Here is a 12513-nt window from a genome sequence, read left to right as displayed (position 1 = left end):
TACTGGAGTGAGATGGAATCTTAGAGTAGTTTTAATGTGCATTTCTCTAATGGTTAGAGATGTTGAACATTTAGAAATTTGGCATTTTTTTTTTTAGAGAGAGAAAGAGAGAGAGAGAGAGAGAGAGAGAGAGAGAGAGAGAGAGAGAATTTTAATATTTATTTTTTAGTTTTCGGCAGACACAACATCTTTATTTGTATGTGGTGCTGAGGATCGAACCCGGGCCGCACGCATGCCAGGCGAGCGCGCTACCACTTGAGCCATATCCCCAGCCCCAAAATTTGGCATTTATTAGTACCCATCTAGGGTCTGTTAGCCTTTCTAGGCTGCTGTCTGTCCGCCTGCCTGTGGAGGCTGGGAGCCTCAGGAGACTGCTACTGGTCAACCCAAATGAATGAGCCATAAAACCACAGGTTGTTTTTGTTTGTGGAGCGAGGGCAGGAAGTGCACTGATGTGGTTCTCTGTGGAATAGCTTCATACCAGTTTCACTCTTGTGTTTCTCCTAGAGCCAGTGGGACAGTGTTCAGTACAGGAGGATTGAACAAAAGTAACGCTCCATCCTATAGCCACAGCTTGAATTCAGAAACTGCCATTGGGGTTCTACCAGGGGCTTGGAATGGTGCCTTTAGGGGACAGAGAAACCGGCTGCTGGCCCAAAATCTGGGCTGAGGCGTCATTCTGGAAATGAACCTCTACCTGGTCCCTTGGATCCCACTTCTTGGGATTTTTTATATTGAGATTTTTTTTTTGGTGGGGGAGGTGGGTTACCAGGGATTGAACTCAGGGCCACTCAACCACTGAGCCACCTCCAAGCCTTATTTGTATTTTATTTAGAGATAGGGTCTCACTGAGTTGCTTAGCACCTCACTAAGTTGCTGAGGCTGGCTTTGAACCCACAATCCTCCTGCCTCAGCCTCCCAAGCTGCTGGGATTACAGGCATGCACCACTATACCCGGGTTATATTGAGATTTTTGTTTCTCTCTTTGAGAATTTCAAAACCTTAAAAAAAAAAAAAATACTTGACATTCTCATTGACATCTTCTACATGAAATATTTCTTGAAAAGAGTTAGCCAGAAAATTGGGGCTGGGGACATAGCTCAGTTAGTAGAGTTCTTGCCTCACATGCACAAAGTCCTGGGTTCAATCCTCAACACCACCAAAAAACAAACAAACAAAAAAATCTCAAAAAAAAAAGAGCCAGAAAATTAATTTAAAAAGCTGGCAAATTCTAGTTCTGCAAAACATTAAAAAATAGAATAACCATATGATCCAGCAATTCTACATATGGGTTTATTCAAAAGAATTAGAAACAGAGTGCAAAGAAACACTTGCATCACCACGTTCATCACACCCATATGCAAAATACCAAGAGTGGAAGTAACATCTGTGGACAGGCCGCCTGAGAAGGAATGGATAAAGTGTGATGTACACACAGCCAAACAGTTCCCAGTGTTAAAAAGGAAGGGAGATTTGGTGCATGCTGGAGAATGAGTGACCGTCATGAAGTTGTAGCTAAGTGAAATAGGACAGTCATAAAAGGACAAATATTTGGACAGTGAGTTTTATATTTTTGTTGTTGTGGTGGTGGTGCTGGGGATTGAACCCAGGGCTTTGTGCATGTGAGGCAAGCGCTCTACCAACTAAGCTATATCCCCAGCCCTGACAGAAAGTCTTTAATGGGTATAGAGTTTCAAATTTGGCATGATGAAAAGGTTCTGAAGAATGGTTGTGCAACAATAAGAATACACTTAACACTACTGAACTAAAAATGATGAAGAAGGTCCATTTGATGTTATGTCTGTTTTACCACAGTTAAAATTGTAAAATATGAAAACAAGCAAATTCTAATTCATAAATATTATGGAATTTTTAAAAAATGTTTATTCATTTATTTTAGTTGTAGTTGGACACAATACCTTTATTCCATTCATTTATTTTTATGTAGTGCTGAGGATGGACCCCAGGGCCCCGCAAGTGCTAGGTGAGTGCTCTACCACTGAGCCACAGCCCCAGTCCTTATTATGGAATATTTTTCATGAAAAGGAATGAAGCATGAGAGATGCCACCGTGAGGATGAAGCTTGAAGACACAGTGCTAAGAGAAAGAAACCAGGCACAAAAGGTCACAGATGATGTGATTCCATGTCTACAAAATATCCAGAATAGGTCAGTCCCTGGAGACAAAGAGCAAATTAGTGGTTGCCAGGATCTGGGGCAACAGGTAAATAGGGGATGAGTGAGGACTAGGTGGGTATAGGGCTTCTTTTTTGGGTAACGAAGAATTTTTAGAACTTGATCTAGGCAGTGGTCACATGGCATTGTGAATGTACCAAATGCTACTGAATTAAATGCCTAAGTTGATATTAGGTAAAACTCACTTCAATAAAAATAATCAAATTTTAAAAGTCATAGGCAAACATATTTGCAGGCAGGATTTCCCCCACGAACAGAGCATCCCTGCAGAGAAAGGAAGGTGAGCATGGAAGAGGAACAGATGTAGACACCATTGTTACTGGTAACAGCCTCCATTTCTTTCTTCAATTAATAGCACCTCTTTTTTCCTCTGGGAAACCACTCCTCTGTCACTCTCAGTTCATGTGAGTTAGGCATGGTCATGTGATTCAGACCACCCAATCAAAGCATTGCACGCCTCTGGCTTCAGTGATTGCTGAGGGACATAAGGCTAAACTAAGCTAGGCCAATGAGACTGGGTCCTGGGACTGTATTAGTCTCCTTAAGCTGCTATAACAAAGTTCCCTAGAGTGGCGGGCTTAAACAGCAGAAGTTACTTTCTCACCGTCCTGGAGCCTGTAAGTTTAAAGTTGAGTTGTCAGCAGAGTTGATTTGATTTTGTTTTAACTTTATTCTTATTTGTTTATTTTTTTATGTGCTACTTAGGATTGAACCCAGTGCCTCACATGTGCTACACAAATGCTCTACTACTGAGCCCCAACCAAGCCCAGGGATGGTTTTTTGAAGACCTCTCTCCTTGGGTTACAGATGTCTGTCTTCCTCTGGTGGCCTCACATGGTCCTTTCTCTGTATCTGTCTTTGTTCTTCTCCTTTTTCTCTCTCTCTTTCTTTCTTTTGATGGTACTGGGGATTGAACCCAGGAGTATGCTACCTCTGAGCAACATCCCCAGCCCTTTTTTAATTTTTTTTTTTTTTTTTTTTTTTTTTACTTTGCAACAGTCTTACTAAATTGTCCAGGCTGACTTTGAACTTGTGAACTTCCTGCCTCAGTCTCCGGATTCACTTGGATTACAGGTCTGTGTCATTGTGCCCAGCCTCATTTCCTTTTCTTGTAGGGACGTGGTCGTATTGGATTAGGGTGCACCAGTAGCCCCTTTATTTGCCTTTATTACCTCTTTAAAAGCCCTATCTTCAAATCCAGGCACATTCTGAGGCACTAGAGTTCAGACTTCAATATCAGTTCTAACTCACAGGCTTGGTTGGAACCCCTGGAAAGAGGACTGTCTCTTCTAGTCAGTGTTGCTGAGGAGAGAGGGTGTCCACATGGAGCTGCTGGTCAGCCTTGCCCTTGGCACAGGAAAGGCTGCCCAGGAATGGAGCCAACACCGAGAAAAACAGCGGAGATGAAGACAGAGAGACCCAATGACAGTGGCATTGTTTGACCCCTGTGTCGAGCCAAGCATGGAGCAAGTCTGCCCTTGAACTTTTCAGACACGTGGAGCCAACAAATTCCATGTCAGGCTTGTATCTGTTTGAGTCAAATGTTCTTCACTTGCAGGAAGAGCCCTTGCTTAAAACAGGGGACCACTCATCAAAAAGGAAACCAGGCCTCTCAGATCACAAAACACCGTGGGCTCATTCATTCAGACATTAGTAATGCCAAATTAGTGATCACTCAAAACGGAAACTTTACCATGGATCTGCAAAATGACTTTGCCTTGTGTCTTAGACAATCCACAGAATGCATACCGGGCTCACAACTCTGGGACATCCTCAAGGCCTGTCCCCTGAGGTCCCTGACAGCCAATTCATGGGCTTGCCAAGCCACCCGTGAGGTACCAACCTCTTGAACTATCACTAGTCTAGAAGGAATCACAGGTCAGAGTGCACAGTAGGAACTCCTGCAGAAAGGGGGTGATGCAGAGGGCACAGAAGGGCCATCACGAGCCTTGTGCATCTGGACAGAGAGACATGCACCTGTAATCCCTGCTACTCAGGAGGCTGAGACAGGAGAATCACAGGTTTGAGGCCAGCGAGACCTGTCTCAAAATAAAAAGGGTCAGTGATGTAGCTCAAGGGTAGAACCCTGGCCCAGCAGGTGTGAGGCCCTGGGTTCAAATCCTGATACTAAATAATAATAATTTAAAAATTTAAAATACCTTGTGCAGACAAAAGATCAGAGGCAGCAGGAAGTGAGGGTGGAAGTTTCCATGTCGGGGAGCAGAAACTGCCTGCTGTGTCCTTGGCAGTGGGAAAAGAGACCAAGTGCTCAGCAAGAGAAGGAAACAGGTGGAGAAGTGCTGTACCCCTGACCTGCAGAACCGACCCACTGCACAGCAGCCTCCAGATGGGGCCAGGCCGACACCTTGCTCTTAGGGTCACCTAGACACATCTCTCTTTCTTGAAGCCCAAAGAATCTGACCAAATTATTTTTTTTATAATAATCAGGATTATTTCAGTTGCAATTGATGGAAGCCCAGTGCGAACTGGTGTTTTTCAAGAAGAGAATTCATTTGTTCTTGGGTTGGCACACAGTGGGTGGTCTAGATCCAGGTGCTTAACTGATTCCACAAATATCTGCCTGCTCCCCTGCTTTGCCTTTAGTTTCAACCTCAAATAGACACTCCTTCTTACTGGGGGTGAGGATAGGGGAGATTGAACCCAGGGGCACTTAACCATTGAGTTATGTCCCCAGACTTTTTTTTTTTTTTTTTTTGATACAGGGTCTCACTAAATTGTTTAGGGCCTTGCAAAGTTGCTGAGACTGGCCTTGAACTAGCGATTTTCCTGCATCAGACTCCTGAACTACTAGGATTATAGGCATGTGCCACTGTGCCTGGCCAAACTCTGTTTTTATGTGTCCAGAGAGCCACTGTGATAGGCATATTCCAAGATGGCCCTGGTGACTCCCATGTCCTGGTATTCACAGCCCTGAGTGATCCCCTCTCCTTGAATAACTGGATTCTAACCAATAACATATGACCCGTTAATGGGATGTCACTTCAGATGGGGTTGTGTGACACTGGGACTTCCATCTTGCAGTGCATGCTCTCTGTTGACTTCTCAGCTTGCAGGCTTGCTGGCTTTCAGGCTGTCAGCTGACATGTGGCAGAAGCCCACCTGTAAAAAGGCCCAACCCTGCCAACAACCACCCCGAGAGCTTAGAGGTGGATCCTTCCCCAGTTGAGCCTTCAGATGAATAGAGATCAGATCCTGATTGCAGCCTCTGGAGAGACCCTGGGTTCATAGGGGGTCCAGCTCTGTCATGCCCAAACTATGAGGCCCTGGGTGGTGACACACACCTGTAATCCCAGCTACTCAGGAGGCCGAGGCAGGAGGATCCCATGATCAATGCCAGCCTGGGCAACTTAGACTCTGTTTCAAAATAAAAAGGACTGGGGATGTAGCTCAGTGGTCGAGTGTCCCTGGGTTCAATCCCTGGTACCGTGAAACAAAACAACAAACAAGCAAAATTCTGAGATTTTTCTGGCTAACTACAGGCAATCACAGAGGCTTCACAGGCAGGTCCCACAGGGTCCCCTCCCACACCAGCCTGATGCCTTGCAGCCTGTGGGGGGGCTTAAAGTTAAAGATTCAGGCCCCATGTCTGGAAATGCCCTCACCCATACTCATGTTCCTAGCCCAGGCCCTTCATTCTGGGGTCTGTTGACCTGAGACCTGGGCAGGGATCCTTTGAGCACTTCTGCCAAGGACTCCTGCCGGGGTGGGTGGGGCCAACCCTGCGGACACTTGGCTCCTTTCTGACTCAGCACCCAGGGCTTTCCACCTGTAGCCTGTCCCCCATCACAGTGGTGAGTGCTAACTCTTTGGGCTGCTGCATTAACTGGCTCAGACACCTGCTCAGACACCTGACAGACCCTGTCCCAGCTCAACTGAAATGAACCCTCAGCCTGGGCCCACACCTTGATTGCAGCCTCTGGAGAGACCCTGGATTCATAGGGGCCCAGCTCTGTCATGCCCAAACTACTTAATCCACAGAAATTATGAAATAATAAATCTGTGTTGTTTTAGGCAAGGTTGTGGCAATTTGTTTTACAGCAAAAGGCAATGGAGCCACCGATAGCTTCCGATAGCTTCCGGCCTGCGTGCATTCCCATTAGCAACCCCAGGGAAGGAAGGCTTCTCCCTCCCCACAGCCCTAGAAGAAATACAGTGACGTCCTGCCACTCATCCAGGCTGCACCCTGTGGCCAGGTGATAATTCTGACCTGCCTGTGTCCTCGCCCACCCCAGGCTCCATAGGGTGTGAGAGGGGGTCGCTGTCCATAGGAAAATGAATGTGCATCTTCCAGGGTGGAGAGAATTAGAGGCAGAAAAAAACAAAAGCAAAACACATCCTCTGTGACTAGCGACAGTGATATGCCTGTCCTCTCAGAGACCTTGTTAATCAGTTGAAGAGACCAATATTCAAGTCCCATAGCAGTTAAGTGTCTTGTACACAGCTAATATTAATTATATATATTGGTCACTTAATTAAAAGACTCCATCTCTGCTTATCAAAATGCAATGAGCTTACTAGAATTTTCTACACACTCCGGATACTTCCCAACTAGTTTGAATTGCCAAGGATTTGCTGTAATTAACATTTGTCCAAAAGTTCAAGGTAAGTAAGCAAAAAGATTAGATAATAAGAGGGTACCAACCCAATTCCATGAGTTGGATCAAAGTCCTAGAAGAACAAATGTCACAGATACAGAAATACAAATTTTTTGCATGTTAATCTGCTTTGCTCTCAGCTGAACTGAATTGGGGTTGCTAGTCGCTGCAGACACAGGAATGTTGATGGGGGGGTATTCGCATGTTTTGTGGTGGGAGGAGGAGTTCTGGGAGAAGGGGAGGAGATGCTTCAGTGAGGTACAGCGTCTTCATTCTCTCTACAGCCAGTGGAATGTAAAGTCATGGTCCAAGGGCTCACAGGAACCCCAGACTAACACTGCACCATGTCTTTTGCATAAGCCTGGGCCAAATGTCAGTGTGAAAGGTCATGGTTAAGTGCAGTTCCCAAGCTACTTACACTGTTTCTCTCCTCCCTGTCTCTCCCTCCAGCCCAAGGTGAATACATTGGAATTCACATGAGTTATACATGTAGATGTTTCATTGTACAATAAGGAAAAAGAGGTCCAAAATAGTCGACAGATGGAATAAGTTTAGCAGAGGGAATACTTGCTTATATACAGGCAAAGAAAGTTCTCTTCAGTGTAGAATCAGATATTAATATCCCCGGTAGGCAGGGTAGCTCAGTAGTACAGTGCTTGCATGAGCCCCTGGGTTTAAGCCCTAGCACTGCAAAGTGAAAAATTATAAAAATTAAAAATTTAGTAGCAACACTGGAAAGTGAAAAGAAACAGGTATAATTGATTTTATTTTAATTATTTTACTGTACCGGCGATTGAACCTGAGCCTCATGCCTGCTAGGCAAGTGCTCTACCATTGGGCTATATGTCGAGTCCTTTATAAAATTTTTTAATTTTGAGGCAGGGTCTTGCTAAATTGCCCAGGCTGACCTCCAACGTGTAATCCTCCTGCCTCAGTCTCCTGAATTGCTGAGATTACAGGTGTGTTCCACTATACACACCTTCAATTAATTTTAATAATTTTTTTGTTTAACACAATATTTCCAAAACGTTATCATTTCTACCATGTAATCAATTTCAAGTTGGAGCGATTTCAAGGGCATGTCCAGGATGTGGGGAGAGATCCAGCTCACGTAGCTGAGGAACGAAGTTTTTTGAGGGGGCCATTGGCAGGACTTACTGAAATTTCACAATGCTTGCCTTTTACCCAATTATACCTGTTTTGAGAATGTGTCTTTGTGATATTGTGAAATATATATTTGGTCTTTGTCCCATTTCCTGGCACACAAATCCTAAAATCCTTTGGGTATCCAGAGTGACAAGTGTTTTTTGTTTTTTTTTTTTTTTTTTTTTTTGATGTTACCGAGTTGTCTATTGGCTGGCTGCCCCTAGGGACCTTCAGGATGGGGGTTGTCCCTGGGAAGACCAAGTCAGGGTCAGAGTCATCGGGACCTTCATCCCCAGCTCCCCAGGGAAGGGAGAGGGGCATAGATCACCCCTGGCTGATGATTTAGCTAATCATTATGGAATGTAAGCTTATGTAATGAAGCCTCCATCACAAACCAGACGGGACAGGGTTCGGAGAGCAGGTGGTAGCTGAGCCCAGGGTTCCTGTAGGATGGCATGCCCAGAGGGCGGCAGCTTGGCACCCCGCCCCACAGGCCTCGCCCCGTGCATCTCTTCTTCTGGTGTTTGCTGGCATCCTTTGCAGAATGTCCTCTCTCATAAACTGTAATATTTAACTAAACTTTTTCTCCAAGGTCCGTGAGCCACTCTATCGAACCCAGGGCACCCGAGGAGGGAGCTGTGGGAAGGAAGCTCCACTGACGGCCACATGGTCAGAAGCCCAGGGACAGCAACCTGGGACATGCCATTGGCGTCAGAAGCAGAGGACTGAGCCCCCAACCTAGGAGATCTGACACTGTCTCCAGAATTATAGGAGTTAGAGGCCACCCTGCAAGTGTCTGCCCAGAGCTGCTTGCTTGCCGGCTTGTGGGGCGGGAGATGGGATGGGTATTCTGAAAAAAATAGGGGATGCACAAAGAAACAGGAAGGTGGACCCCTCTGGCGGTGGGTTCTCCCCACTCCTGGCGCTCATTGCTTTGTTCTGTGTTAGCTGATGGAGGACAGACCTCTACGGCCACCATGACAGACAGCATAGACTACTGAACTAGTTTAGAACAGTCACCTAACAACTCTATAGCAAAAGCAACAACCACGTGCTCTCCCAGGGGGGAGTGGCGGGAACCTGATGACCAGAGTTGTTACATCATCATCATCATCATCATCATCATCATCATCATTATTAAAAATGTCCACTTTAAAAATATTAGGAGATATGAAAAAAAAAGAACAAGAAAATAGGGATCATACACAGGAAAATCCAACAGATATAAACTGTCTCTGAGGAAGCCCAGATGTTGGATTTACTCGACTTGAAGCCAGTTACTCTAATAAGGCCAAAGAACCAAAGAACCAAACCCAAGAAGCTCAACATCACCCAGCATCACAGAAACACAGCTCAAAACCAGGTGAGAAGCACCTCGGGCCTGTGAAAACAGTCACTCAAAAAATAAGCAGCAGCAAAAGAAAGTAAGAAACCTGGTGTCCAGGGTGTAGGGAAATGGGGGTCCTGCACCTCGGGGTGGGCCTATGGGAGGGGCAGCTGCCATGGAGACCGTGTGGCTGTTCCTCAGCCAACTAGCCAAGCTGCCTCCACCCAGGAGCCTACTTCAGGACATATTCAAGAGAACTTCAAGCAGGATCCCAAAGGCCCATGGTCCTTCACGGTAACCAAGAGGTGGGAGCGACCCAGTCACCCACTGACAGGTGAGTAGATGAGAGTGGCCAACACAGACAGGAGAGAGGGAAGGAGCCCTGTCCCATGCCACCCCGTGGCCACACCGGGAGGACATTAGGCTAAGTGAGATGCCCACCTGCCAAAAGACAAGTGTGTAAGACCCCACTTACATGAAGCATCTAAAGTACTCAAATTAATAGAAACAGAAAGTCCAACGGGGTCAGGGGGAGAAGAAGTGAGGAGTTGTTCAATAGGTTCAGAGCTGCAAGACAAAGAGCTTCCAGGTCCATCGCACACTTTATTGAACCACACACTTAAAAACAGTTGAATTTGGTGCTTTGTAATCGTGGGTGTGTGTGTGTGTTGCGAGGGATTTAACTCAGGCAGACTCTACCGTCTGAACTACCTCTGACTCTACCTCTTCCCAGCCCTGTTTTTTTATTTTATTTTGAGGGCCTAAGTCGCTGGGGCTGGCTTTGAACTTGTGATCCTCCTGTTTCAGGCTCCTGAGTGGCTGGAATTACAGGCGTGTGCCTCTGCACCAGATCTATTTAAAGCTTTGAATGAAACAAAGGTAATGAAGTATTGGTGCTATCACAGCAGAGATGGATCTGGAAAACACTACGGTAAGCAAAGGAGGAAGGTACAGAAGACCTCAGGGCCTGACACACGCGATCCACAGAGGCTGCTGTGGGTCAGCGGTTGTCAGGGGCTGGGTTGGGGGATGAGGAGTGACCACAGGCAGTGGTTCTTTGTGGGTAGGGGGTTAAAATGTTCCGAAATTAGAGAGTGGCCCTGGTTACACAAAATATATAAAACCTCACCAGATTGTACACTTCAAGAGGGCTTTTTAAAAAGCACATCGATTAACAACAGGAACAACAGGGGACCAGGGTGCATTGTTATAAAAAGAATAAGACTGGCTGCTCCCTGGTCCCTGGCTCCTGTCCCACTGTGTGATCTCCCCCTCAGGATGCCATCTGCCATGCTGGGACACAGCCAAAGTGGCCCTCATCAGAGACCACATAGAAGGGGGCCACCCAATCTTGGACTTTCACCCTCCAAAACCGTAAGCTAAATAAACTTCATTGGGAGGTTAGAGTTGTAACTCAGTGGTAGAGCACTTGCTTAGCATTCACAAGCTCCTGGGTTCCATCCCCAGCACCACAAAAAAATAAAAATAAAAGTCTTTTCTTTATAAAGTATCCAGCCTCCGGTATTGTGTTATACAAATGGAAAAACAAACTAGTATAGAGTATGAACTCATTTATGATTGTTAAAAAATCTCTGGGTTTATGTGCCATGTACAATGCAAATGCATGAAAATGCATATCTGGAAAGATAAATATCAAGTGATAATTTTTTAAAATATCTTTTTTAAATTAGTTGTTAATGGACTTATTTATTTATTTAGATGTGGTGCTGAGAATCAAACCCTGTGCCTTGCTCATGCTGGGCAGGCACTCTACCACTTAAGCCACAACCCCAACCCTAATAATAGTTTTCTTTAGGGAGAGAGAAAGAATTTAGGAAGATTTATTATAGAGACTTTCACTTCCCACAAATAAATGGATTTTTTATTATTCTTTTACAAATTTCCTTTCAAGACAATTAGCATAATTATTTTTAGTTGACTAAGAAAAAGAGTTTTCTTTTTCTTGAGTTCCTTTTTTGAAAATTTGTTCTTTTGGGCTGGGGATATGGCTCAAGCGGTAGTGCGCTCGCCTGGCATGTGTGCGGCCTGAGGTCTATCCTCAGCACCACATACAAACAAAGATGTTGTGTCCGCCGAAAACTGAAAAATAAATATTAAAATTCTCTCTCTCTCTCTCTCTCTCTCTCTCTTTCTCTCTCTCCCTCACTCTCTCACTCTCTCACTCTCTCTTTAAAAAAAAAAATAATTTGTTCTTTTTAGATATACATGACAGTAGAGTGGATTTTGACATACTACACATACCTGGAGTACAACCCATTCCAATGAGGATCCCATTCTTGTGGTTGTACATGATGTGGAGTTTCACTGGTCATGTATTCATGTGTGAACATAGGAAAGTTATGTCCAGTTCATTCTACTGTCTTTCCTTTTTCTATCCACTCCTCCCAACAAAATTTTAAAAGTTGAAGGGAAAAAGCAAGCTAAATAATTAATAATTAGGGCTGGGGATGTGGCTCAAGTGGTAGCACGTGCGGCCCAGGTTTGATCCTCAGCACCACATACAAACAAAGATGTTGTTTCTGCCGAAAACTAAAAAATAAATATTAAAAAATTCTCTCTCTCACTCTCTCTAAAAAAATAATTAATAATTATATGGAGATGTCAGTAATTGACATATGAGACTTAGGGGACAACTTATAAGGCAGCGTGCATATTCTACACATGCAAGTGGCACAACAGACTTAGTATCCTACATGCTTTGACCCATATAACCCTGTTCTGAGGTTTGAACCATAATTAGTTTCCCATTTTACACTTGAAGAAATGCAAAAAGATAAGTTGTCCAGGTCTCAAGGCTAGAAATATAAATCCAAGCATATTTGATCCCAGAGTCCAGATCAGAGAAGACTAGAATGCAGTTGGGAAACAGCAGGAGAAAGAGAGGAAGTCACTAAGGAATAAGAGTTTAGGGTCAGAGCAGTGTATCCCTTCCTAGGACACTGTATGAACTTAGGTGCAGACACCAGTAAAGCTGGCCCACGAAGGACAGGTGTAACCTAGGGTAGAGAAGACAAGCGACTCCTAGAGGACTCATAAGGAAACCTGACAGCTAGGAGGACCTACAAGCAGGTTAGAGGGACCTCCTCCCTGGAGGGGGGAGTCCCCTCTACCCTGGGAAGTCGCCAACTGGAGGGAGTGGAGGAGCAAGAGCAGGGCTGGGGATGGTGGGGCAGCAGGGACAGGTCAGAGGTGCACAGAGCTCCCCCCC

Source organism: Urocitellus parryii, chromosome 3, assembly GCF_045843805.1.
Source record: "Urocitellus parryii isolate mUroPar1 chromosome 3, mUroPar1.hap1, whole genome shotgun sequence".
In the NCBI taxonomy this organism is placed as follows: Eukaryota; Metazoa; Chordata; class Mammalia; order Rodentia; family Sciuridae; genus Urocitellus; species Urocitellus parryii.
The sequence above is the reverse complement of the archived record's forward strand: the minus strand, read 5'-3'. Positions refer to the sequence as shown.